The 24,144-nt window shown below is 42.9% G+C and overlaps 6 non-coding genes and 1 pseudogene across 6 annotated transcripts; 2 read left to right on the top strand and 5 right to left on the bottom strand.

Annotated features, from left to right (window-relative positions):
* The first annotated feature begins 1,933 nt into the window (after positions 1–1,933).
* On the top strand, positions 1,934–2,006 carry trnak-cuu (transfer RNA lysine (anticodon CUU)). Its single transcript has one exon. It is a non-coding gene; the product is annotated as a tRNA-Lys (tRNA).
* Positions 2,007–11,230: 9,224 nt separating this feature from the next.
* trnan-guu (transfer RNA asparagine (anticodon GUU)) lies at positions 11,231–11,304 on the top strand. Its single transcript has one exon. It is a non-coding gene; the product is annotated as a tRNA-Asn (tRNA).
* A 3,849-nt stretch (positions 11,305–15,153) lies between these two features.
* trnae-cuc (transfer RNA glutamic acid (anticodon CUC)) lies at positions 15,154–15,225 on the bottom strand. The gene has a single exon. It is a non-coding gene; the product is annotated as a tRNA-Glu (tRNA).
* Positions 15,226–21,000: 5,775 nt separating this feature from the next.
* Positions 21,001–21,106, bottom strand: LOC116676539 (uncharacterized; annotated as a pseudogene).
* A 276-nt stretch (positions 21,107–21,382) lies between these two features.
* LOC116676542 (U5 spliceosomal RNA) lies at positions 21,383–21,495 on the bottom strand. Its single transcript, XR_004328743.1, has one exon. It is a non-coding gene; the product is annotated as a U5 spliceosomal RNA (small nuclear RNA).
* A 1,579-nt stretch (positions 21,496–23,074) lies between these two features.
* LOC116676538 (U2 spliceosomal RNA) lies at positions 23,075–23,261 on the bottom strand. Its single transcript, XR_004328741.1, has one exon. It is a non-coding gene; the product is annotated as a U2 spliceosomal RNA (small nuclear RNA).
* A 278-nt stretch (positions 23,262–23,539) lies between these two features.
* On the bottom strand, positions 23,540–23,655 carry LOC116676540 (U5 spliceosomal RNA). The gene has a single exon (XR_004328742.1). It is a non-coding gene; the product is annotated as a U5 spliceosomal RNA (small nuclear RNA).
* Positions 23,656–24,144: the final 489 nt, after the last annotated feature.

Genomic DNA, 24,144 nt, shown 5'->3' with positions numbered 1-24,144 from the left:
CACAACACACACACACTAAGACAATTGTACGGCACTGGTACAAAAACCCCGAAAACAACAACAAAGCAACAAATACAACACCTCTAAGGGCACCAGCTGCTCGTCACCGTAACACACCTCTCGTACGGCCGCCAGTTTGTCCAAGGCTTGGCGGACAGCTCTTGACTCACGGTCGTCGAATCGCAACAGTTAGAGTACGCCGGAACTGCTTGATTGCATCGTGGCACGGAAAATGGCCCTGCCGCTCTCGTGCCACAGGCTCTCCAAGGCTCGTTGCGGGACCGGTACACGCCCGCGAGGAGCAGCAGCCCGAGGTAGGCTCGCAGGTCCGTGACGTCCATCTCTTCCACTTTCCGGCTGTGGCGCATCTCCTTTGACCCTCGAGATTTGTGGCAGCCACAAACAGCCGCATCTGTTGTGTCCTCTCTTGGTCGGGTTTGTCTTTTTCGGGAGATGGCAATGAGGTCTGGGGACACTGGGATGACACGTTTTCGAGGACCATTTGACTTTGCCAGCTTTTGACACAAATGTTTCCTCATCCTCCTCTTGCCCCTCGTCTTCACTAACCATCTTCTTCTTCTTCTTCTTATTCTTCTTTTTCGTCTAGTCGTCTTCTCCTACTTGTACTTTTTGTCTTTGTCTTCTTATTCCTCTACTTCTTCTTCTTCATTCCACTTGTCTCCTTCTTTGTCTTGAACTTCAACGTCCCATTTGGCCTTGGTCATCATCTTGTTGTCGTCGTTGTAGCAGCAGTAGTCTTTTTCGCCGCTGTGGTCGTGTATGTGTTGGTCCCTTGGGACGCACACCCACCGCCATCACAGTCACGGTGGTGGTTGTCGTCGTCGTGTTTGTCGCAGGCCTCTTGTGGGTTTTCTCCTTTTTGTACCTTGACTTCAGCGGAGACATTGCGAGCGGCACCGCCGCTCACGGAATCCGATGCAGGCTTCAACTCCAGAGTCAAAAGACGGGCCATGCTGCAGCTTCCCCGGCTGTGACGAGCCACGTGCAACAAGTGCACAGGTCCAAAACAAGATGACGTGAAAAAAAATGACGACAACAAGAAGACAAATGTGTCTTAAGTGTATATTGTGTGTGTGTGTGTGTGTGTAATGAAAATAATTAGTAGACTGATGTCAACCCTTTAGTTTATTTTTTAACCTCCCTTTCCACTCGCCTTTGCCTTTCCTGTTTGGTACACAACTACAAGCCACGGCAGAATCCCGGGGACTCAAAAGCAGGACGATGGGAGGGTAGCAGAACTAATACGTCCGATTGAGGGTACCACCAATGCCAAGGGTCCCTGTGACCTGAAGGACAATTCCACGAGTCCCTGGGACCGAAGGACAATGTCGCGGGTCCTAGGGACCGAAGGACAACAACACGTGTCCCCGTGACCCAAAGGACAACGCCACGGGTCCATGTGACCCGAAAGAACAATGCCACGGGTCCCTAGGACCCAAAGGACAACGTCAAGGGTCCCGGGACCCGAAGGACAATGCCACGGGTCCCAAGGACCCATAAGGTCAATGCCACGGGTCCCTGGAACCGAAAGACAAGTCAAGGGTCCTCGGGACCCGAAGGACAATGCCACGGGTCCAAGAACCCATAAGGCCAATGCCACGGGTCCCTGGAACCCGAAGGACAACGTCATGGGTCCCCTGGACCCGAAGGACAATGCCAACGGGTCCTTGGGACCCGTAAGGCCAATGCCACGGGTCCTATGGACCCGAAGGACAACGTCAAGGGTCCCGGGACCCAAAGGACAACGTCAAGGGTCCTATGGACCCGAAGGACAATGTAAAGGGTCCTATGGACCCGAGGGACAATGGCAAGGGCCTATGGACCCGAAGGACAATAAAGGGTCCCCGGGACCCGAAGGACAATGCCACAGTTCCCCAGGACCCGAAGGACAACAACAAAAGCGTTAAGAAGTGCCTGGCTAGCTCAGTCGGTAGAGCATGAGACTCTTAATCTCAGGGTCGTGGGTTCGAGCCCCACGTTGGGCTGTGGTGTTTTAGAGAGTAGGAATGCCTGAGTCTGCACTGTATAATGTGGCTGATTGGGTCTGTCAATTGCAAGAATAGCAGTTCCATCCCAGTGTAAAAAATCCCTGTAATTTACCAGACTAAAATGTGCCTGCATTCTACAATCATGGCCTGTGCTGAACTCCTGTTCCTCAGATCAAACTAAAGTCTGGTGACAATGCATGTTCAAATTCTAAAACTTCAACCTATTGTTCTAGAACTGCAGCTTAACATTCTAGAACTACAATGTACCATTTTAGAACTGTAATTAACAGTTTAGGACCGCAACTCTTGAAATTCTACAACTTCAACCTATTGTTCTAGAACTGCAACTTAACATTCCAGAACTGCAGGTTAACATTCATATTCGTAAAAAGGAAATGCAGCTGAGTCAGTTTCCCGATATCATTTGCCAACAGGAAACATTTGATACAGAATTATTATTACCAAAACACAGACTTGATTTTGCCAGTAAAATGTAATAGTAATATTGTGATGAATTTGCCAAATAGGTGACACTTTCTCATCACACTCAATAAATAAACCAGATTATTCAATCCATAACTCCACCTCTATGCAAAGTAGTCTCATCCAGACCCTATCGCACCCTAAGGGAGAATCATAAACCTAGACCAACGAACAAGGAGAGTCCTGTCCTGCTCGTTTGTTCCTCACATTTTTACCCAGTTTTTTTCTATTGCGTGCAGTCGAAGCAGGATATGAAAAATTGCCAACACATTGCTTGCTCCTAATCTGTGTTAAATTAACTGGATAAACTGGATTTTAAATTACAGATTAGGAATTTAACAGCTCCTGCCATCAGGGCTCGTCCAGGAGTTGAACCGGGACCTCTCACACCCGAAGCAAGAATCATAACACTAGACCAGCGAGTCACTTAAAAGCTATGTAAGTCTAGTAGATTGTCATGGGATGCTTTCATGGCTCCACGGCCCGATTCAGCTTTCCGATCTCATTTGACAACAGGAAAACATTTGATACAAAATTGCAGGAGTACCTCATACCTTTTACCAGGTTCAGGTGGTTAATAGTTATGGTCAAATGAAGCTTCATTAAGCTTTCTGAACAATGGTCTTCATTTGGGTTCAAATCCCACTTCTGACAAAAATTGTTTTCATTTGGAACTAACATCTAAGACATGATATTGGGATTAAGAAACATAGCAGTTCTTTGTATTTAAGAGGACATGAATGTGCACGAGAAACGCAATTGCAAGTACCGCGTTTTGTGAGCATCTTTATTGGCACCACATATAAAGTTACTGACTGTGATTTAACTGAAGGGTTTTGGTAAAAGTTATCTTCTTTTTGTAAAACTTGGGGTTGTGCACAAAACAGGAGAAAAGGGTTCTTTGTTGCATCCAGGCTGTTATGTATAACAGATAAAAAGCGCAAATTGACATCATTCCATCCAATACGGCAAGACGGGGTTGACAGATAGATTTTAAAATCCTTACAGATAAACAGTCATCGTAGCTGTTTGCAGGATTCCGCAAAATTTACCGAGATTAAACTGGGCCGTATAGTGACGATTATAGGAAAAGAGAGAAGTACTTCCACTCGTTGTTACCTGTCGTTGCTATGGGTAACAAGAGTTCACAGTTACACGTTTCCTTAGGGGCCCGTAGTGGATGAAATGGTAAAACATTTGGCCCTGGATGCATAGAATGCCTGCCATATTGAGCGACAAAACTTCTAGTTCAGGAGATTATTTTTTCCACAGCCAGTAGTTTTAGAAGCCTGGGTAGCTCAGTCGGTAGAGCATCAGACTTTTAATCTGAGGGTCCGGGGTTCAAATCCCTGTTCAGATGTAGAGTCGACATTCTTGAACACTTCAGATACTGCCATATCGTTTGTGTTCCATCCATAAGTCTTAAAAAGAATTGTGGCCGTTTTTCGAACAGGTTTGCATCATAACAATGTTGCTGGTAAGTCTAAATGTACAATAGGCAACCTACGTCCATCTTGCTAGCAGCCAAATCTCTGTACTCATCTCCCTGCTTGGATAGAAGGTCATCTGGTGCATTTTTCTTGTCACGAGGGCTAAGTGTTGTGGTCTGGTGCATTCCCCAACCTGTGTCGTGTCTTCCTTTCTTCTGTGTGTCTTGTCTGTCTTGCCGTGAGGGCGTTCCAGGGGATCTAGAGGCGTGGCTTTCCATCTACGTTCCGTCATCCACTCAGCTGTTCCTCATCACTCATCACCCACGTCAATACATAAACCCGGGCTGACCGCCTCTTCAACGCCAGATCATTACATGCACTATTGTGGTAACTGGGCTCCTAGTCATTTGCGCCTGTGTTGTTGTTTGTTGTTGTATTCTAGTACTACTCTGCCTCTCCTTAGATCCATCCGTTGTCCCTCCGAGTTGCCTTCCTCCCTCACGCCGACCAGCCACCTGTCTACACCAGTGTTTGAACCCTCCGCACTCATTAAACGTGCCTTTTGTATCTCTATGGTTCTGGGTCTTACTAACTGTAACACTAAGAGTATAGAAGCGGAACAAGAGGGAGAGTTGTTTTTTTTGCACCCACCAGCAATAAAGTTTACTTGTCTGAAGCTGTGTTGTTTGAATAAGGTTATCAATGTTTTGAGTGAAAAAGAATACCACAGCTGAAGTCCTTGGTAGGGCGACAGCTTTATTGTGGAACACTTCAGATACTGCCATATTGTTTGTGGTCCCTCCATAAGTCTTTAAAAAGAATTGTGGCTGTTTTTCAAGCAGGTTTGCATCATAACAATGTTGCTGGTAAGTCTAAATGTACAATAGGCAACCTACGTCCATCTTGCTAGCACCCAAATCTCTGTGCTGATCTCCCTGCTTGGATGGCAAGTCATCTGGTGGATTTTTCTGTCACAAGGGCTTTTGATCAAACTACGTATAGTGCTTCCGAATGAGGACACTAAGAGTATAGAAGCGGAACCAGAGGGAGAGTTGTTTATTGTACCCACTAGCAGTAAAGTTTATTTGTCTATAGCCATAAAAGCATTAGGTTATCAACGTTTTGAGCGAAAAAAGAAAACCACAGCTCAAGTCCCTGGTAAGGCAACAGCTTGATTCTGGGATATGTATGAAGTGCTCGCTATCGTCATCTGTCATGCAGGTTTGCAGGATGTTCACAGTCTGCAAGTGGGCCATGATGAGTTGGGACTTTGAGCTTTTTAACCGTTTTGGCCAATTTAGCCAATTTTCAACCAGTTTGTGCAATAACATTTGGTGTTCTCAGGCAATGTGCAAATTATGGTCTACCCTCCTGCTGTCCAGAAGACCGTGATCATTGCAACAGCTTTTGGTCTTCATTTACTTGCACTTTAATTTGTAGTTTAATTTGTAATTTTAATTTGTAATTGTTTTTCCCACTCGAGTTGCAAACTCTGCTAGATGAGTGTCCATTTGAGCTACCTGTATGGACATGGACCAATTCAGACACTATCATATCATGTGTTCCATGCACAAGTCTTTAAAAAGAATTGTGACTGTTTTTCAAGCAGGTTTGTATCATAACAATGTTGCTGGTAAGTCTAAATGAACAATGGGCAACCTACATCCATCTTGCTAGCCCACAATCTCTGTACTCATCTCCCTGCTTGGATAGTATGTCCAAGGACAACCACTTATGTTCTATAACCCTTTTCATTGGTTTGCTACCACTCTTAAATAATTCTTTCATTGTATCAATCTCAGAAATAACCAAAGAATGACAAATTCCATTCATTTGCTAGTGCCAGTGTTCAACCACCTGTCTCTGTATTTTCAGCAGCAGTAGTGTTTTTTAAAACACCTGCCCGTGTGAGGGTTGACCTCACGCCCTTCAGATTATGAGACTGACGCGCTGCCTACTGCGCCAACGAGGCTATGAAAGGTGTTGTAATGGTTCGCAAAATTTCAGAAAAACTAACAATTTGGTCGTCAATCTTCACAAAAACAATGTATGTGGAAACCTACGTACTCACACAAAGGCTAAAATTGACCCTAGATGCTTTGTCATGACCCCATGAAAAGGCCAGGACAAAAGACCGTGTGCAAAGGTTGAAGGAAATGCGAGAATATGACCACAACAAAAGAAATGATAATTCAATGATGGTGTTAGTCAGTTTAGTCAGTGGTGAATGTATATGCATGGATGAGTGTGAGGTATGGTGTCAGCGATTTATGCTGGACAGTGTAAAACTAACAAAGATGAGGGGAGAGGTGCTGGACTGAGAGACCTCTAGGGCAATCACAGATGCACAACCAATAATAAAACACTACTGAGTGAATGCGTTCATAAAATGAAGAACATGTTCAGAAAGCTTTATGAAGCTTCATTTGACCATAACTATTAACCACCTGGACCTGGTAAAAGATATGAGGTTCTCATGAATAGGTAGCCAGTGATTTACCTACTCAAGATGGTGGTCGGCATGCCAATGAGGCTCGAAAATTTGCAGATGGGGATTCAGAGGAGATGTAACAGTTTAAAGTGTAAAGTAACTTAATTTTCTAAATTGTCGCCTGCAGGCCAATGAGAGCTCTTCTTCATATTACCGGGTACGCAATAGCTATTCAACTTTAGAAGGTATTGTTGATCTCAGAAACAACGATAGACAGCACCATCTTATCACAATGCCCATGTATGTGTTTCTTCAAAGTTTGCAAAAACATTCATCTGAACTCGCAAATCAGTGATGAGATTTTGGAGGTCAAAGGTTCAATGTCAAGGTGACTGTGTCCTCATGTCTGTCCATCCAATTCTTGTGAATGCAATATCCCTGAACGCCTAGAGGAAGCACTTTAAATTTGGCATACATAACCACTAGGAGTCGCAGATGAACTGATTTCGATTTTGGAGGTCAAAGGTCAAGGTTACTGTTTCATTACGTCTCCTGAACTGTATATGTATTTCTCCTGAACTGGTGATGGGGATGCTTTGGCGATGTAAAGCCCCAGTGCCAAATGGATAAGGCACTGGCGTCCTAAGCCAGGGATTGTGGGTTCAAGTCCCATCTGGGGTGAATTTCAGCAGAATGGCACAATGGAAGTGTCATGAGGCCTCTGACCCAGAGTTGATGGATTGAAACCATCCTCTGTTAATTCTGATATCCATGGTGAGATGATGTAATGCTGGAAAAGTTGTTGACAGCCCATGAAAAGTGGCAAGTCATGTTCTGGCAGATTAAAAAAATGACATCCAGGATCCTGTAGTAATGCTGACTTTCCAGTGATGTGGTTGGGCTGTTTACAGGTTTTCATCATATCCATCGGTTGCATGGATGGGACATCAATACCCCGGTTCTATCACCTGATCGCTGTCTTGTCTTTGTCGTTCGACGACTATTTGGCTCACCTTAACACACCTAAAACACACCTAAAATCATGCTGCACCTCAAAGGACTCTCAAGCACTCCCAGGAGTGCTTTTGCAGAAGAGCGCCTTGTTTTCTTGTAGCTTGGGAAAGGCTTTAGTTATGACAAGGTAAACAGATTGCACCATTGTGCTACTCATTAGTGGGTCCACTTCAGTTATGTATTGAAGCACATCCTTAGAGCTAATGGCCCTCATTTATTAACCTAACGTACGACAGGCTTCACGTGAGATTCATGAAACGTTCGTATCACACCAATCAGAGCGTAAGAATGATCGTACATTGATAATGCAGCGGCTAGAAACGATTGTAATTTAAATATCACGCCCCAATATATTCTCAGTTTTGAGGCCTCGTCTCTATTATTTATGACATGGCCAGACATAATCCGGCTAAGAAGCGGCACTTTTCAGAGGTGGGATTTAAAGCCTGACATCCCAGGTGCTCTGGTGCAGCCAGATACCACCAGGCCCAGGGGAATATGCCGCCTAAGAAAAATGCAATCCTACCCGATGAGAAGAAATAAACATTGTGAAAATAACGAAAATATGAATACATTAAACATATACGGGCATTGAACATATTGCTGCAGTCTCAGTCTTTGGATGGTATAGGTAGCGCCCCGTCAGACATGTCATGATATCATGACATGTTTAATTTACTATAATAATTTCGAGACAGGTCCTACTGAAGATCTGTAGGATCAGTCAGGATGGCCGAGCGGTCCAAGGCGCTGCGTTCAGGTCGCAGTCTCCACTGGAGGCGGGGTTTCAAATCCCACTTCTGACAACTAGTGTTTTCATTTGGAACTAATGTCTAAGAGTTGATATTGGAATGAGAACTTAGCAGTTCTTTGTATTTAAGAGGACATGAATGTGCATGAGAAACGCAATTCCAAGTGCAGTCTTTTGTGAGCATCTTTATTGTCAACACATGTAAAGTTCCTTAGGGGCCGTAGTGGATGAAATGGTAAAACATTGGCCCTGGATGCATAGAATTCCTGCCATATTGAGCGACAAAGTTTGGGTGTCCTGAAAAAAGGGTCTTGAACTCTATCTCGCCGACCTTTTTTTTACTGTTTCTTGTTATGTCACGGCAATAAGTATTATGCTTTTGAGCCGTTGTCCATCTCTACATCAGAATCAGAAAAAAAACATCAGACATGTGCAGTCTCTGTGGCGCAATAGGTCAGCGCAGTCGGCTGTTAACTGAAAGGATGGTGGTTCAAGTCCACCCAGGGACGTTTGTTGCTTAAATAATCTGGAGTTAGCCAACTCTGGGATTTATTTCTTCAGGAGACTATAGAGCAGCCTGAAGGTAACCCGAGTGGCCTTATGCTATCAGAAGATACAGTTCTGGAAACCATGTACATATTAATCTTTACAGTCATCAGAGATGGGAAGTAACGAAGTACAAATACTTCAATAACAAATAACGAAGTACAAACACTTCATTACTGTACTCAAGAAGATTTTGCGGATATTTTTACTTTACTCTTTATTTTTTTGGCGACCTTTTACTTTTACTCTTACATTTTACCACAATATCGGTACTTTCTACTCCCTACATTTTACAAAAGGCTTGTTACTTTAATTTTGTACTAAAGGTTGTCTATCAGGTGTGATTTGGAGTCCATGTTGGAGAATAGCGCGGACATGCACCCTCACACCACGAGCAGGCACGCACGGCACACGGAGACAAAAGTGAGAGAAAGAAAAAGAGACTAGCTGTCTGGAGGATAACCAGTTGAGATCGTGTGCGTCTTTGAGAACTGTAAGTCATAGAACTGATGTTGTCAGTTCATTTAAGCCTGTTGTGTATCGGTCTGTAGTTCTGGTACATTTAAAGTTAGCTTGTTTACGTTCTTCTACTGTTGGCTAGGTTACATCTGGCTGTTGATTCGATATAATGGCGATTGTTGAACGTCCTTGCTCATTAAGATAATGTAATTAGTAGTTGGTGTATTGTTATTATTTACTAGCATATATGATTCCTATACATTGTGTATGGTAGCCTTTACAATGTTGTTTATTTCATTTATTACCACACACACATTCATAGCAAGCTGCCCCCCCCCCCCCCATGTTATACTGATGGATTGATTAATAAATCAACAGAGAGAAGTAGGAGTCGCGGATGAACTGATTTCAATTTTGGAGGTCAAAGGTCAAGGTACTGTTTCATTACGTCTCCAGAACTGTATATGTATTTCTCCTGATTGGTGAGCTTTGGGGATGAAAGCACCAGTGGCCTATGGATAAGGCACTGGCCTCCTAACCGGGATTGTGGGTTCAAGTCCCATCTGGGGTGAATACAGTAGAGTGGCACAATGGAGGCCAAAGGTTGATGGATTGAAACCATCCTTGCTAACTCTGATTTCCATGGTGAGATGTATAATGCTGAAAGTGTTGACAGCCCATGAAAGTGGCAAGTCATGTTCTGGCAGATTAATAAATTTACATCCAGGATCCTGTAGTAATGCTGACTTTCCAGTGGTGTCGTTGGGCTGTTTACAGATTTTGATCATATCCATCGGTTGCATGGATGGACATCAATACCCTGTTCTATCACCTGATCGCTGTCTGGTCTTTGTTGTTCGACGACTATTTGGGACACCCTTTAACACACCCGACGCATCTCAGCCTAAAACACGCTGCACCTCAAGGACTCTCAAGCACTCCCAGCTGTGCGTTGCAGAAGAGCGCCTTGTTTTCTTTAGCTTGGGAAAGGCGTTAGCTTATGACAAGGTAAACAGATTGCACCATTGGCTACTCATTAGTGTGTCCACTTCAGTTATGTATTGAAGCACCTCCTTAGAGCTATGGCCCTCATTTATTAACCTAACGTACGACAGGCTTCACGTGAGATTCATGAAACGTTCTTATCACACAATCACAGCGTAAGAATGATCGTACATTGATAATGCAGCGGCTAGAAACGATTGTAATTAAATATCACGCCCCAATATATTCTCAGTTTTGAGGGCTCGACTCTATTATTTATGACATGGCCAGACATATCCGGCTAAGAAGCGACTTTTCAGAGGTGGGGATTTAAAGCCTGACATCCCAGGTGCTCTGGTGCAGCCAGATACCACCAGGCCCAGGGGAATATGCCACCTAGGAAAAAGGCAATCCTACCCGATGAGAAGAATAAACATTGTGAAAATAACGAAAATATGAATACATTAAACATATACGGGCATTGAACATATTGCTGCAGTCTCAGTCTTTGGATGGTATAGGTAGCGCCCCGTCAGACATGTCATGATATAGCAGGTTCTCATGACTGAGAACCTACTATATCATGACATGTTTAATTTACTATATTATAATTTTTGAGACAGGTCCTACTGAAGACCTGTTGGATCAGTCAGGATGGCCGAGCGGTCCAAGGCGCTGTGTTCAGGTCGCAGTCTCCACTGGAGGTGTGGGTTCAAATCCCACTTCTAACAACTAGTATTATCATTTGGAACTAATGTCTAAGAGTTGATATTGGGAATAAAGAACTTAGCAGTTCTTTGTATTTAAGAGGACATGAATGTGCACGAGAAACGCGATTGCAAGTACAGCGTTTTGTGAGCATCTTTATTGTCAACACATGTAAAGTTCCTTAGGGGCCCGTAGTGGATGAAATGGTAAAACATTTGGCCCTGGATGCATAGAATTCCTGCCATATCGAGCGACAAAGTTTGGGTGTCCTGAAAAAAGGGTCTTGAACTCTATCTCGCCGACCTCTTTTTTTTACTGTTTCTTGTTATGTCACGGCAAGAAGTATTATGCTTTTGAGTCGTTTGTCCATCTCTACATCAGAATCAGAAATAAAAAAAAACATCAGACATATGCAGTCTCTGTGGCGCAATAGGTCAGCGCAGTCGGCTGTTAACCGAAAGGATGGTGGTTCAAGTCCACCCAGGGACGTTTGTTGCTTAAATAATTAGGAGTGAGCCAACTCTGGGATTTATCCTTCTTCAGGAGACCATAGAGCAGCCTGAAGATAACCCAAGTGGCCTTATGTCTATCAGAAGATACAGTTCTGGAAACCATGTACATATTAATCTTTACAGTCATTGGTATGCAGGTCACTTGATGTAATACAAGCAAATACATAAGGCCAGACAGAGACAAAAAGTGAGAGAAAAGAAAAAGAGACTAGCTGTCTGGAGGATAACCAGTTGAGATCGTGTGCGTCTTTGAGAACTGTAAGTCATAGAACTGATGTTGTCAGTTCATGTAAGCCTGTTGTTGTATTGGTCTGTAGTTCTGGTACATTTAAAAGTTAGCTTGTTTACGTTCTTCTCCTGTTGGCTAGGTTACACCTGGCTGTTTATTCGATATAATGGCGATTGTTGAACGTCCTTGCACATTAAGATAATGTAATTAGTTGTTGGTTTATTGTTATTATTTACTGGCATATATGATTCCTATACATTGTGTATGGTAGCCTTTACAATGTTGTTTATTTCATTTATTACCACACGCACATTCATAGCAGAGCTGCCCCCCCCCATGTTTATACTGATGATGATTGTAATAAATCAACAGAGAGAAGTTGTCTCCATCTGTGTTTTAACAGACACACCTGGGCCGAAGTTGGAAACAGAATCAGCTTTAAATCCAGTTCTAATCTAGTCCTCACTAAATTTCAAATAATTTCCCTGGAGTTACCATTACAAAATTTAATCTAATTAAATTGGAACATACACAGACTTCTCACAAAATCACACTTGAATTCATATCTTGCTACTCGGTCAGAATCTTATTAACCTGGAGTCCCAGTCTCTGTCAATATAAATAAGCTATATTTATATATGTTTTAGGCCTATGGGAGACGGCCATTTAAAATGTAGGCAATGGCATATAAAAGAATAAAGAATAAAGAGTCTTTTCTCCATGTCCACTGTAGTTTCTCAGTGTGCTCTCTAGTAACATGTGTCTGGTCCAGGGAGCTTTGTCATTCATAAGGCTACTTTTACTTTTATATTTTAAGTATATTGCTAAGCCTGTACAGATGGAGGAGAGATGAAATGTGTCAGTAATATAGGAGATTGTTGGCTGGAAGTATGGAGATACTAATATGCATTACTTAAAAAGAGAAAACTAAACATATTCTATGGTCATGTAAGTATGTGTTTTCCAATAAAAAGATTGACTTGAGAATAATTACTTGGTCTATAAGTGATGCTCAGAGGCCCGACATGGCCCTTCTATGTTCATTTTAGTATGTGTTTTCCAATAAAAATTTGACTCGAGAATAATTAATTACTCTATAAATGATGCTCAGAGGCCCCACATGGCCCTCACCTTGTTCGGCCTATTGAAGAGGCAGCTCCCGCCCCCCTGGAGCAAGAACTGGATGTACTCATCAACACTGCAGCGAGAAAACTTTCTGGGTAGATAGTATCTGCATTCACACACACGCGCGCGCACACACGCGCACGCACGCACGCGCGCACACACGCACACACACGCACACACACAGATCGAGACCAGGACATGACAAAAAAATTAAAAACTGCTCAATACTTTTCTGCCAGTAAGGAATGTGGGTGTCTGTGCCACCACTTTGCAATCTGACATAAATGTTACCATCTGTAGTAGGATATTACTCATATGAATAATTCAAATCTGTATGGTTCCCTCTGTTTAGGAGAGCCAAATCACATTAAAAAATCACATTCTGTGTAGTAAATACTTTTAATTAATTTTGTAATTCTTTCAGGGTGGTGGGCATGCTGGTGTCTGATGTTTCAACGCATCAAATACAAGCTGTGATTGAGATTGTGAGTAAAAGTCAAAGCATCCCTCTGTTACCGGTGTTTAATTGTCTAATTAAGCAAAATGAACAGAACAAATTGCAGCGACAAGAAAACAGTCTTGCTGTTTAATTTTGTCAACAAACAGAGAAGAGATTCATTTTACAGGTCTGTTGTGTTTTTGTTGTTCACATCAGTGTGCTATGATGTGAATTTTTACCCGGTCTCTTCCATGATGCAGCCCAGCTAAGCATCTAGGTGGCAGCCATGTTCTGACCACCGCCCCCTCCTTCTTGGACACAGGTGACTTGTCACCCAATAGAAGAGTCTAATGACAGAAGAGAACTGATGGACACGGATCTAACACCCAACTCTCTCTCCAACACCCCCCTCAAAAACTATCCTCCTCCTCTCAATCCTCCCACATTGATCTTGCTTTGATCATTTATCAGTTAAGCGCCTGGTTTATTAGATCTCTCTATCGCCCCTGCATTATCAAGGTTTCATGTTATCTTTTACCTGCAGAGTTGCGTACGTGTTCCACCTCATGCCGATGTTCTGGCCGAGACTCTGGCACAAAGTGATGGCCTACATTCCCATACTGGAACAAATACCCATTGGAAAACTTTATTTTGAGATGGGGACAACGTTAATATACAATGCTAAAGTTAACTTGGGCTGCACCAAACATGGTGTACTTAAAACCAGGATTAAAGTAATGATAATGATAAAATAAGGGCTACAGCCAGCAGCAAGTTTAGCTTAGCATAGAGACTGGAAGCAGGGCTCTGTCAAAACGGTGACAATAGCCTTAAAAGTTGTTAAGTCTGTACAAAAACAAAAGTGTAAAAACAACATAAGTAAAGAAGTTAAATTAGTACTTCTACTTTTACCAGAGTATTTGTTAACACAATTATCTGTACTTCTACTTGAGCATGGGCAGTGAGTACTTTTGCCATCTCTGACGGCCTCTGTAGTGTTCTGTTTAGAGTATGTATATATTGTGTGTATAGACTAGTGTGTATATTTTTTTGTTTTGGTTGTTTTGTGTTTTGTGTGTAAGCACAGTGTGAGCAACAATGCTCCAAAGAAAACTTCCTCGTATGTGTCCTCATACCTGGCGAATAAAGCAGATTCTGATTCTGATTCTGGTATGCAGGTCACTTAATGTAATCCAAGCAAATACATAAGGCCCCACCAGACAGTTTTGTGATACATGGCGTGTAACTGTATGTCAATGATCAAGCTTGTTGCTGTGACCAAGAAACCACCAGCACAATGACTGATACATCATCAGTTCCCAAATTGTCTTGGATGCCAAATATTTGAATTCAAAGTCAGAATCCAATTGACATGTAAGAAAAATACAATGCACGTCCAGCTTCTACATTTCCACATGAGTCAGCTTCCCCAATTTCTGAGTAACAGGAAAATAGCCTGATAAGCAGACATGTGCAGCGCAACCTCAAAAAGCAATAAAGCAAATGCTTGTGGCTTAAAGATCGAGCTCCCACTCATAAAACATCAGACGTATGCAGTCTCTGTGGCGCAATAGGTCAGCACAGTCGGCTGTTAACCGAAAGGATGGTGGTTCAAGTCCACCCAGGGACGTTTGCTACGTAAAGAACCTGGAGTGAGCCAACTCTGGGATTTATCCTCCTGCAGTACAATATAGAGCAGTCCCAAGATAACCCAAGTGTTCTTACCTCCATCAGAAGGTACAGTTCTGCAAACCATGTACTGTACATATTAATCTTTACGGTCATTGGTATGCTGGTCACTTGATGTAATACAAGCAAATACATAAGGCCAGACAGAGACAAAAAGTGAGAGAAAAGAGACTAGCTGTCTAAAGGATGATCAGTTGAGGTTGTGTGTGTCTTTGAGAACTGTAAGTCATTTAACTGTTGTTGTCAGTTCATTTAAACTAATGAGGAACAATTTGACAAATCAAAATCAAGTCCAGGAACTTATTCTTTGAAATATCACACCTGAGTCTCTCAAGTTCTGACCATTCCCTGACCGGGAATTGAACCCGGGCCAGGGCGGTGAGAGCGCCGAATCCTAGCCACTAGACCATCAGGGAGTCACATCTAACAAATTTATCTTTGTAGATGTGAGTTTTCTTTTCACTTACTGGAATGACTCATATTGTTTTAGGCGAGGAATGGCGCCTGGCTTGACCTTCAGAAGGCAGGACATGACAGATTACACATCTGTCACATAGTCAGTTTGTATTCTTAAATACCAAGTCTCTTGCTGTTCCTTGACTAGTTGGCCACCCCTGCTTTGCATCGCTCCAGGTATGTTGAAAAAAAATCTGTTATGCACCTTTGCATTGCGCTATAATGTCAAAATTTGGACCTGAATCCAACAATAACATTACTTGACACTCACATACATTGGTTTTCAGTTAAAAATGTTGGTTAGGGGTTTAGTTACTGCTTGAAAAAATGAAAAGAATTGTTATTGAGATGGAGGCAGATGAAGTGTTTATGACCCACCAATGATGACAAAAGGATACATCCACTGTCGGGGTCTGATTTAAAGGAAATGGTACTCTTTAAAATGTTAAACTAATGAGGAAGAATTTGACAAATCAACCAAAAACTTGCTCTTTTAAATCTGTATCTGTCAACTCCTGACCATTCTCTGACCGGGAATTGAACCCCGGCCGCGGTAGTGAGGGTGCCAAATCCTAGCCATTAGACCATCAGGGAGTTACATCTATCAAATTTAATTTAACATATTGTTGGTTATATTGTTTTAGGCAAGAAATGGCGCATGGTTAGAGATTTAGAAGGCAGTGGTGCCAAATGGAAAACTGCCTGTTTCGATTTAATTACATGGTAATAATACAAAAACAGAGGTGTAGTTATTACTTGGAAATGCTTCCGGTAGTTTATGAAATAAAAACCATGAATCAGTGGTGGAAAATGCAAAACTACCTGTTTCCATTTTATGATGTAGTAAGACAGAGGTGTAGTGATTACCTGGAAATACTTCTGGTAGTTACTGTCAAACAACCATGAATCAGTGGTGGAAAATGCAAAACTACCTGTTTCTATTTTATTACGTAGTAAGACAGAGGTGTAGTGATTACCTGGAAATGCTTCTGGTAGTTACTGTCAAACAATCATGAATCAGTGGTGGAAAATGCAAAACTGCCTGTTTCAATTTTATTACATGGTAATATTAGAATAACAGAGGTGCAGAGATTAGAGGTGCAGAGATTACCTGGAAATACTTACCATGAAATACGTATTGTCCTTCACGTACGTAACGCTGTGCAATCTGACCAGCAGCTAAACACCTTCCACCATCAAGCACTGGCGACCGGGTTCCTTGTAACACGTTTATTTGAGTAACAAAGGGTGAAACTGGGAGAAAACACAATGACCAGTTACTTAGATAGTAATGAGTCACAGATATTAAACAAAGATAATTGCAAAAACAATATAACTACACAACAGGCTAGCAAAAATGTAAGAAATGAAATAAAGAAACACGTAATGTATTGTTATACAGTGTACGTAGTATAACCTATGTTGGGATTCTAAATAAACTAAGATATACTTACATGTGGCATTACCCAAGATAAAATTGGCAAACTATCTTACTGAAGTATATCGTCAGTTAGGGCTGAACAATATTGTGTTTTAGCATTGACATCGCGATGTGCGCATGCGCGAAAGTCACATTGCAGGACGTTACGATGTTGACGTTAATACTTTTTTGCTGCTTGATAGAAAAGTAACCTTTCACCGTTTCTCCTTTACATGATTATTACCATCCGACCATTCCCCTTTAAGACAGGTAGCCATGTGGGCAACATGTGGATGTGGGTAGAGTAGCCAAAAAATTTACTCAAGTAAAAGTACTGTTACTTCAGAATAATATGACTCAAGTAAAAGTAAAAGTAGTCATCCAAATAATTACTTGAGTAAGAGTAAAAAAGTGCTTGATGAAAAATCTACTCAAGTAGTGAGTAACTGTTGAGTAACGTCTGATTTATTTCTTAACACAAGCATCAATCAGACAGACAAAAATACAAAATAATCATCTTTAGGCAAATTATAGTTAATCCAATCAATAAAATTAATTTATTAATTACAAAACAGCTTACTTGAGAGACTTGTCACATCAAATTAGGATGGATGCTGCATGTGTAAAACATTCTGTATGTAACCTAAAAGACAAACATCCACCTCTCCACAGCAAAAACTAAAACCACCGCTACGTCTCCTCAGGTTAGAGGTTGAGTTGTTGAACGCTGACATGTCCGTTTGTTTTGGTCGACACTGAACACACCGCATGATGTAGCTGCTGTTTCACACTTTTCCTAAAAGGTAACCACGCTTTTACTATGAGGCGGGGGGGGGGGTCCTCCTGGTTTGCGTTGCCTTGGCGACGTTTTGCTTCTGACGTCTTTGCTAGGACTGTAAAGCTAACCTGTCGCGCTGCTCAAGCGAGTATGGTCACATGACTGCACAACGACGTGTGATTGGTTAAGCACAGTCACGTGGTAGAGCCTTCAGCGGAAGACTCTCTCTGTCAAAATAAAACATTAAAATGAGACGTACGCTGGGGTAAAAACAATGACGCGTAGAATACCAAAGAGGTAAAAAGAAAAGTAACGAGCTCCTTGTAGCCTAATGTATCGGAGTAAGAGTACAGTTTCTTCTTCACTAATCTACTCAAGTACAAGTAAGAGTATAGTGATTTAAAACTACCCCAGAAGTACAATTTTTTCAAAAACTTACTCAAGTAAATGTAACGGAGTATATTTAACTCGTTACTACCCACCTCTGACTATATCAGAGTTTAAACGTTTCAAGTGCGCAAAAACCTTAGATCGCTTAACAGGATTCCCCATACCTCTGATATTCCAACTGATAAATCTGAGAGGTGTGCCTGACCCAGCCATGCTGGGATCTATAATGCCATTAACCATTTAAATAAAAAAAATAACATAAAAAAAAGAAAATGGTCATAGTGAGCCGGGGTGGAACACCCACCCCCCAACATACCCCCAAACACAAATACACCCAAAGTCCCCATATAACCATAGATAGATAGATAGATAACTTTATTGTCATTACACATGTACAAGTACAAGGCAACGAAATACCGTTTGGAGCATGCCTCCGGGCCGCTGCTAATACAAGCGCCGCCACACGCACTCCTTGAAAATGATATATGCAGACAGCAACATGGTAATACAAACATCACAACGTAATGCACAAGACAACACACACTTCATGTGGACACATGAAGGAATTTTTTGAGGTGGCATTGAGAGGGAGCGAGAAAACAGAATCGAGGGCAGACAGACGGATGTGGGGCGGGATGGGGGAAGGAGTGTATGGTGTGTGTGTGAGATAGTGAGTTGTGTGTGCAATGTGCGCGTCAAACTGTCTGTGTTGTTAAAAGCTCAGTCCATCGGCGTGACCTTGAAGAGATAACCAGAGCACAGGACGAGATAGAATGGCCAGCTGCTGGTTGTTTTCCTGCTCGGGTGAAGGGTGGCGGGGGGGGGGGGGGGGGGGTAGTTGATCAGTTGCAGTCCAATTTAGGGTGACTCGGTAGATTTATCTGAATCAATGTCCATCACTCAATTGTCACCGACCTCAGCGTCATGCGAGCATCCATATCACGTAGTGATTTTTGCAGTCCATCTACCTTCTCTGCCAGTCCGGTGGTTACACGAAGCAACTCCACCGACTGGGCCCTGTTGGTATCAATCCCCTTCTGCGCTTCCACGGTCCGGTCTGAGATGTTACGAGACAGTTCACAGGACTGGTCAGCCCTTAGATGTAAAACCTTCATCCTCTCAACCACTCCGTGTAGGCACTCTTTAAGTTCCCCAGACAGCTGGTGGGTGAATTTGCTGGCGGCTGTCTTACCAATTTTGCGGTAGGTCAGCGAGACCCCAAGGCCGATGATCAGGAGCCCCACCAACAGTAGTATGTGGGAAAATAATACAATGACTGAGGTGGTGATGAACAGGGCACTCAGGAACGGCCACGTAAAAGCTGGCTTAAAGTATATACTGAATTAACCAAAGACTAAATAAGAGTGTGTGTATGTGTGACATATTATACATTATGCTTTGCAGCTGGGGTACAGCTAGGAGGGAGAGAACAGGAGGGCTATCTTAGTCAGATAAGCTACAGTGAGCACGAGAAGAGGAGATGGTGAGGCCAAGGACACTGAAGTTCGAGGACGGTCTGATAACTCAGAGAACAGGACAAGAAGGGAGTGAACATAGCTGTCTTGTGAAGTAAATGATAACTGAAAATAATAGACAGGCAAGAAGGAAGAGGCAGAGCAGGGATTGTACCCCAGCAACAGTATAGCTGACCAATCAGGCCCCACAAGGGAACCAATATAACCTGAGCACGCTATTGTTTAAGTGCCTTTTGGGAACCTCTGTACTAGACAAGTTTCCATCAGGTCCGTGCACGTAAAACTGCTCGGAAACGCATTTCATCTGTTGACCACAAGAATAAACGCTGTGTTATTCATCATGGAGTCAGTTGTCAGTTTATAGAAGGATTCTCCAACAAGTACAATTATCCAAATATCTTCAACGTCCTCCACAGTGAGAACGTCCAGGCAGACCACCTGCCACTCCGTGAATAGGAATCGCGAACATAGCCTGCCGGGAACGTCCCGCTGGGGCAGGCCGGCTCCCCCGGAGAAGCATGTTTAGATGAAAAAATCTTGTCAATAGCGCTGAGTGACCAGTTAATCAATTCCATTTGAATGTTTCAGGAAAACAGCAAGCAGGGGACAAAGAGAAAAGAGAAAAGGAGATTCCACAAGACAGGGTAGACAGACGGGAAGGCCAAGCTAAGATAGAGGGGAGAGGAGGAAAAACACGTCTGCTCTCGCCAGAGTCAGGAAGAAGAAGAAACAAAGGAGACAGCAGTGTTTCCCACAATAACCAAAAGTTGTCCACATAGCGTTGAACAACCCGGAGACCATGCAGAATAGACAAAGGTAAGAGAGAGAAAAAAAATCCCGCCGATCTCAACACTGTTAACGTATGCACATGAATATAGTAAAGCACGTAAAAATGCTAAATGACAAATAATAGTAGACCCTCAGTCCTGTACTATCAGATGGAGAAAGCATAAATTGAGGTAGTGCTGATCATATCTGAAGTACAAAATACAAAATATATATATTATGTTAAGATTGAAGAAAAAAAAAATACCTGCTATAAACTAGGGGTGATCCGAGTATCCGGCTGAAACGAGTATCCGGTACGGATAAAGCACTTTTGCCGAGTACAAGTATTATCCGAGTAATATGAGTCAATATCCGTGCTCGGATTGAATAAAACTCCTCAACTGGCCGCGCAGCGTTCTGTGATAATCACAGCGCCCCCCCCCCCCCCCGCCTACAAACCCGCTCGAATCAATCACACACACACACAGAACATGGAGAAATGCGCTCCCTCGGCCTCTCTCTCTCTCGCTCTCTCTCTCTCACTCTCTCTCTCTCTCTCGCGCGCGCACGCGCTCCTGCTCCGTCAGTCAATTCGGTCTGCGGATCTGTTCCGTTAACGTTTAGGGTTTCTTCAGCTTCAGGTTTGTTTTTAACTTCGGTTTGTAGTCCTTACATAGTAACCAGTAGATTTCTGGTGAACGTGGGGTTTGTAGTCCTTACATAGTAACCAGTAGGTTTCTGGTGAACGTGGGGTTTGTAGTCCTTACATAGTAACCAGTAGATTTCTGGTGAACGTGGGTTTCAGACATGCTGCTTGTTTTAAATGCAACTCCAGTTGCGTCTCTGCCATCGGAGATTTTTTTTTTTTTACTGTCAGCTGCCCCCCCCCGCCGCCCCCTCTCTCTCTGTGTCTTATTTAATATGTTGTCCCCTGATAGAGGACATATCAGATATTAAACTGATAAGAACAGATACTACACTTGATCTTAGCCAAAAGGCCGAGAAGCGATGACCACCACCTCTATGCTGTCAGATGCGACCTCCCGGACGGTTCTCAGTTGTCACGGTCCAGTAATTTTAATGGACATAACAGCTGCTGCTTAGCACCCCGTCCAAGCGCTTCATGGGGAAGCACAAAAAGTTTTAGTTAAAGACGGCAATTGTGGTTTTCCCAATTGGTCAAGCTCCTGCCAACGTGCAATATTCCCATGCTGTCAAATTTTGGCTACGTTTAAGAATCTGAGTTTCCTTTTGGAGAGCATTTGTTTTCACAAGTACAAAAGGCTTGGCCAAACAGCAAAGCCCACCAAAAAATAACTTCAAATCATAGGCGTTCCTCTCCACGGAAGTCTTTAGTAAAAGGCGAAAGACTGTGCGTTATGAAGAGAAACCAGAGTAAGTACAGCCCACTCTCGAGAGCAGCCGAAAACACCAGTCTTCCCAGTCCCAACCCTCGCGGTAATTCTCACTTGGTGTGCCGCTTTCCAAATCCAAGGCCTCACCAATATTTTGTCCTTGCTGTTTTTCTGCCAATCAAAAGTGCAAATCTTGCTACACTTTTGTATGGCTTTATCTTGTCAAGTATATAACAACGTTTTGATACCAGGAACCCAACGAGGTTCACAGATCATTCAGTTTTAGGACAATTCTGGCGGTAAAATCTGCCAGCCATGTCTCTTCAGGTCCGTTGACAGTTTGGGCAACGGGCAGCTCCACGTGCATCGTAATTGTTTTTCCAGAAGACAGAAGATGGGTGCACCGTTCCGGTGACGCTGCAATACCGGGTCGATGCGTGGGGTTAGATTTGTGCATATACACATCAACTTTCTTTTACATTACTGCATATACACATCAACTTTCTTTTTGATTCATCATCACCATTCATTATGTCATATCACTATTCATTATGTCATCATCACAATTCATTATGACATCAACTTCTTTTATATTACTGCATATACACTAGGGGTGATCCGAGTATCCGGCTGAAACGAGTATCCGGTACGGATAAAGCACTTTGCCGAGTACAAGTATTATCGAGTAATATGAGTCAATATCCGTGCTCGGATTGAATAAAAACTCCTCAACTGGCCGCGCAGCGTTCTGTGATAATCACAGCGCCCCCCCCCGCCTACAAACCCGCTCGGATCAATCACACACACACGAACATGGAGAAATGCGCTCTCTCGCTCTCTCTCTCGCTCTCTCCTGCTCCGTCAGTCAATTCGGTCTGCGGATCTGTTCCGTTAACGTTTAGGGTTTCTTCAGCTTCAGGTTTGTTTTAACTTCGGTTTGTAGTCCTTACATAGTAACCAGTAGATTTCTGGTGAACGTGGGGTTTGTAGTCCCTTACATAGTAACCAGTAGATTTCTGGTGAACGTGGGGTTTGCAGTCCTTACATAGTAACCAGTAGATTTCTGGTGAACGTGGGTTTCAGACATGCTGCTTGTTTTAAATGCGACTCCAGTTGCGTCTCTGCCATCGGAGATTTTTTTTTTTTACTGTCAGCTGCCCCCCCCCCGCCCCTCTCTCTCTGTGTCTCTCTCTTACTCACACCCACACACACTCACACACACACACACACACACACACACACACACAACACACACCATATACCTGGTGTGGAAATAAAAAAAATAAAAAAGAACCAAAAAAAAAAAAAATCACACTGATCATAAAAAATAAAAAGTTAAAAAAGAAAGTATATTGAATATGAAAACTCTTTTTCATTACATTTTACTTCATAATTGCAACAGCATGTGTTGTATTAATTGTTGCAAAACGTTCTGTATATGTTTGTTTGTTACCATGACAACACCATTGATCTGAAGCTCGATGCTGTCATGTAAATAGTTTTCAAATCAGCAAAAATATAACAATTTTTGATCAACTCATATCAATTGCTCTTCAGGTCCATTGACAGTTTTGGCAACGGGCAGCTCAACGTGCATCGTTATTGTTTTTCCACAAGACAGAAGATGGGTGCACCGTTCCCAGCGATGCTGCAATACCGGGTCGATGCGTGGAGTGAACGGAGCAGCCCTTTTTCAACTCCATTGCTAAAAATCCATTAATATGTTGTCCCCTGATAGAGGACATATCAGATATTAAACTGATAAGAACAGATACTACACTTGATCTTAGCCAAAAGGCCGAGAAGCGATGACCACCACCTCTATGCTGTCAGATGCGACCTCCCCGGACGGTTCTCAGTTGTCACGGTCCAGTAATTTTAAATGGACATAACAGCTGCTGCTTAGCACCCCCGTCCAAGCGCTTCATGGGGAAGCACAAAAGTTTTAGTTAAAGACGGCAATTGTGGTTTTCCCAATTGGTCAAGCTCCTGCCAACGTGCAATATTCCCATGCTGTCACATTTTGGCTACGTTTAAGAATCTGAGTTTCCTTTTGGAGAGCATATTTGTTTTTCACAAGTACAAAAGGCTTGGCCAAACAGCAAAGCCCACCAAAAATAACTTCAACTCATAGGCGTTCCTCTCCACGGAAGTCTTTAGTAAAAGGCGAAAGACTTGTGCGTTATGAAGAGAAACCAGAGTAAGTACAGCCCACTCTCGAGAGCAGCCGAAAACGCCAGTCTTCCCAGTCCCAACCCTCGCGGTAATTCTCACTTGGTGTGCCGCTTTCAAATCCAAGGCCTCACCTATTCCCCCATTGTCACAGGGCCAATATTTTTGTCCTTGCTTTTTCTGCCAATCAAAAGTGCAAATCTTGCTACACTTTGTCTGGCTTATCTTGTCAAGTATTATAACAACGTTTTGATACCAGGAACCCAACGAGGTTTCACAGATCATTCAGTTTTTAGGACAATTTCTGGCGGTAAAATCTGCCAGCCATGTCTCTTCAGGTCCGTTGACAGTTGGGCAACGGGCAGCTTCACGTGCATCGTTAATTGTTTTTCCAGAAGACAGAAGATGGGTGCACCGTTCCCGGTGACGCTGCAATACCGGGTCGATGCGTGGGGTTTAGATTTGTGCATATACACATCAACTTTCTTTTACATTACTGCATATACACATCAACTTTCTTT

This window comes from Etheostoma spectabile, unplaced genomic scaffold, assembly GCF_008692095.1.
Source record: "Etheostoma spectabile isolate EspeVRDwgs_2016 unplaced genomic scaffold, UIUC_Espe_1.0 scaffold00003440, whole genome shotgun sequence".
NCBI classification, from domain to species: domain Eukaryota; kingdom Metazoa; phylum Chordata; class Actinopteri; order Perciformes; family Percidae; genus Etheostoma; species Etheostoma spectabile.
This window is presented reverse-complemented; position numbering and strand designations above follow the sequence as displayed.